This window comes from Triticum aestivum, unplaced genomic scaffold, assembly GCF_018294505.1.
Source record: "Triticum aestivum cultivar Chinese Spring unplaced genomic scaffold, IWGSC CS RefSeq v2.1 scaffold84827, whole genome shotgun sequence".
In the NCBI taxonomy this organism is placed as follows: Eukaryota; Viridiplantae; Streptophyta; class Magnoliopsida; order Poales; family Poaceae; genus Triticum; species Triticum aestivum.
The window spans coordinates 62,645-66,689 of NW_025228153.1; the positions used below are offsets into that span (position 1 = coordinate 62,645).

Consider the following 4,045-nt stretch of genomic DNA (forward strand, 5'->3'; position numbering starts at 1 on the left):
CTTGAATTCAACATAATTAATCTGCAATAATCAAACTCAACCACACATATAAATCTCTAAAAGTGTAGACTAAACCATAGAGGCATGCAATTTTATATTTATTTTTAGTTTTATCCATGTCTTGAAAGACATAATCTAAAATATTTTTCCTAAGTGTGAGTGTAATTAAAATGGGTTTGCAAGACCTTAATGACGTGACTGGATATAGTATAAGCTTAATAAATAGATTTTACAACGAAAGACTAAACTGGGGTACCAAGGGCTAAGGCTGGACATCAATCCACAAGGAACTGGTTGGGAAACTATCCTAGCAAACGAATAGTCCAGCTTCATGCTAGGGGACGCACTACCAGAAACTGAAATTTTTCTGTGCGTTATAACTTTTCCTGTCGGGCCCGCACTAGCGCACAGGAAAATGGGCCATATTCCTGTGCGCCAGGCAAAAACTCACAGAAAAAACAATATTGCTGTCGGTCCTGGCCCGGCCCACAGGACTAACCAATATCCCTGGCGTGCGTAACCCACAGCGAAAATGAAGCCCAGGTTTGCCGCCATGAATTCAGCCACGCGCGCGAAAACAAAGCCCGTCCCGCCGCTGAACTAATTTTTGGGCTGCCGCTCACCGGTTGGAAAACTTGGAATAAAGCCCCAGCGAAAAAATCCCAGTCATTCCCCACCCGAGCCAGACAGCGGCGCCCCCAAATCCCAGATCTGGCCGCCGCCAGCCATCGGCGTCCCAGATCCCTCGTCGTCTCTACGCAGATGCGCCCCAAATCCGTCGCCAACCTGCTGCGCCCCAGATCCCTCGTCGCCGGATGCGCGTCCGCCAACCTCTCTCCCGCCCCATTCGCCATACTCGCTGGGTTGCCGAACAAGGAACAGCCGCCGCCGGGATATGTCCGTCAACTTCGCCTCTACCTCCGGAGGGTCGCCGTAAAGGTACCTGCTAATGTCGTCAATCGATCGCCATCGCATCCTTCTATGAGTGCCGCCCCTTTCCATCCAGGTACCACCCTTCCAGATCCATTTTTTTCTTCTTATTTTCCCTTCTTTAGGATTTGTTTCCATTTCCTGATTAATTTCATATGTGAGTACCCCCGACTCTAATCACCAGAAAATAACGAGAATGGTCTCCTTCCTCATTTGCTGGGTACTGGTAGAAGAAAATGGCTCTATACAGACATTGGTCTTGAATAGGCCAAGGTAGTTGATGTCTCTCCTCTGCAACCGTATGTCTGCAAGAGATTCTACTAGTAGTACTAGCTAGAACCACAACTGCTTTTATAAAGTCTGATATATTTTGATTTTCATCTTCCAGGTTACAGGACTCCTAAAAAATCACTTCTTCAGAGGAGGGAAACAAAGTTGGACTGTTAATTGTAAAGGTAATGGACAATACTGCATGCTTGTTATCATTTAATATATCACTGGTTTCTCAAATATAGCTCTGCATATCTTCTTTTTCTGGTTTTGTAATTGTGGGTCACCCCTTCCAATATTTGTATTTTGTGTATCAACATGTAACTGGAAGTTGTAACTAGAGTAAGAAGTAACAGCGAACATTGGTTTCTCAGTTAATTTTCTCAAGATCGAGCAGTAAATAAGAATCATGAAAAAGATATTAGCAGGTTCTATACATAAACTATTTTTTTGTCTTGTGTTGGTACACACGGTGCATAAGGTTTTCTACTTGTGCTTTCACCCTTCAAAAATTTATCATGAATAATTGTATGGCATGTTTTCTCCTATATATTACAATAAAATTCGATGTCTAGTATGCTCAAGATCATCTGGTCTGTTTTGAGCCAATAGCTGCTACATTTGTTCAGTCATAAACTCCTAATGTTACTTTCCATTCTATTTCCTTATGATTTTTTTATTGTCTCACTATCGAGTATGTAACAGTTTTGCTCTCTAATTTGTTTGTCCATACCCTTTGATTTAATCTCTTTCATTATTTTTTGATTTAATAAGAATTGAACAAACATCACACGTTATCACTCAATGTAAGAAATTGAATAATATTCTTCCAAATGAAGTGGTACTATTCCCTTCCATATTTTGTTGTTGTATGCACATCAACCTATAAATTAAATATTGGTCAACACCTATTTGAGGTCTGATTTTTTTAGTTTGCAATCCATCTTCAGTAGGAGCAAAATTCAAGATTCGAGATCTACGAGAGATGCAAGAGCTTTTGTTCTAATCAAGGTATTTTTACTTTTGCTTTCACCCTGGACTCCAAACTTGTATCATTAATAATTATCAAATCAAGTTGCCTTGTGTATATTAAAACATACCGTGCTGTGTTCAGTGTGCCCAACATCCTCAGATCAACATTATTGAGCCAGTAGCTGCTATATTGGTTTAATCTGCAAACTACCCCTTTCTATTTCTTTGGGACCCTTTATTGTCTCACCATGCAGTACTATAAAAATGTATTATTGTCTCACCAATGATCCTTTTGGTTTCATTCTCTTTCATTATGTTATGATTTAGGGACCAATGATCCGTTGCATGGAAATTACACGGAATAGGATCAGCACAACAAGGAGGCTGCAGCAGGACGTTAAGGTTATCAATAAAGGCAAGAAATTCTACTTATTCTTCTGAATAAAGAGGTACTGTTCCCTGCTGTTACATTATTGAATAATTGCATAATCCTTTGGTTTTTACTGTTATGGAGATGATGATGACTCTGCCCATTTTTCTCAAACATCTGAAATGGTTACACTTAACTCCTTGTTATTTTCTTACTATACAATTTTGTGGTGATGCATCATTGAGCACTTGCACTTAAGAGTATTGACATTGGTACTGTGATTTGAGCCTGACTTGCAAGAAGCCTCTAATATCTCATCAATCCAGACTGTTAGGTGATAAATATTTCTACCTAATCCAGAAGCATGTGGTTAGGTTGTCATTTGAATGGATTTTTTCAGTTGCATGGTTTGTATAAATCTGAGATATGATTCTATCACAAATTACTCCATTATTTTTTCCATATAGCTGTAAAATTGGGTAACTTTGCTGTGACAAAAACAAGTTGTGTATATATGCCACTGTTATTGCGAGAAACTGAGATATCAGATCGATTATGCTTATTATATCTTATAGATATTGTTCCTGTTTGTTGTCACCTTTTTGTATCAAAGTGTTGACACTTGCACCTTTTTTTATGCGAGACACTTGCACTTTTGTACAAGTTCATTTATGTCCACTGCAGGGTAACCTTGAAGAGAAGCTTGCAACTTAAGCTGTAACCAAACATTATGAAAAGAGGTCTCACGCTGTGAATATTTAGTTGATGCACTAGTGATTTTAGATGTTGCACCTCTGTTTTCATTCTCTTTTGATTCATGTATGTAAATTTGATGGAATTGTATCCGATGTATGTGAATTTGTAACTCCATGGTTGATGGAAGCTATTGATAGCGATGTTTCTTTGTTCTAAACAATCAGAGTAATAAAATAGCTATGCGTAAGACCATCAATTCTAAGATTTTTTTTTTGTTCATTGGACTCAATTTTTCCTGGCGGTTATGTATGACAGGGATATGAAATTTACCTGGTTTACCAAACCTGACGACTGTGTATCCCTGTGAGGCCAAAACCGTCAGAGAAAATGAAAACCGACAGGAAAAATGTTCCTGTCGGCCAGCCGACAGGCATATCATAATTTCCCTGTCGAGCTATGCCTGACGGCTAACCCTGACGGTTGGCCGACAGGAAATACTTTCCCTGTCGGTAAACCCTATTTTCCTGTCGGGTTTCGGCTCACAGGAATATTTCTGTTTCTGGTAGTGACGTCGGCACTTCAGCTGGGATCTGGCCAAAACAAGAATGCTTTTACATCGTTACCTTCTTGAAGGCATTGCTCGGATATGCTCATTCAGGTTCTTCAGGGTGAAAACCTAGATTCTGACTTTGGATGGTTGGATCCGGTGACGGCGGCGCTTGAGCGCCAATCCCTTTCTGAAGGCGTTGCTGTTGAAGAATCTCGTCGGTCGTGTGATGTCATGGGATGTTTGGTGCGGATACGGTC

At 40.1% G+C, this 4,045-nt stretch overlaps 1 long non-coding RNA gene across 3 annotated transcripts; it reads left to right on the forward strand.

Annotated features, from left to right (window-relative positions):
- Positions 1-412: 412 nt before the first annotated feature.
- On the forward strand, positions 413-3,490 carry LOC123173431 (uncharacterized). Of its 3 annotated transcripts, XR_006486208.1 has the most exons (6): positions 413-1,006; positions 1,115-1,203; positions 1,319-1,385; positions 2,151-2,211; positions 2,500-2,621; positions 3,227-3,490. It is a non-coding gene; the product is annotated as an uncharacterized lncRNA (long non-coding RNA). The 3 variants fall into 3 exon arrangements; XR_006486207.1 differs by having other exon boundaries at positions 1,115-1,229; positions 2,500-3,490; XR_006486206.1 differs by having other exon boundaries at positions 2,500-3,490.
- The last annotated feature ends 555 nt before the right edge of the window (positions 3,491-4,045 follow it).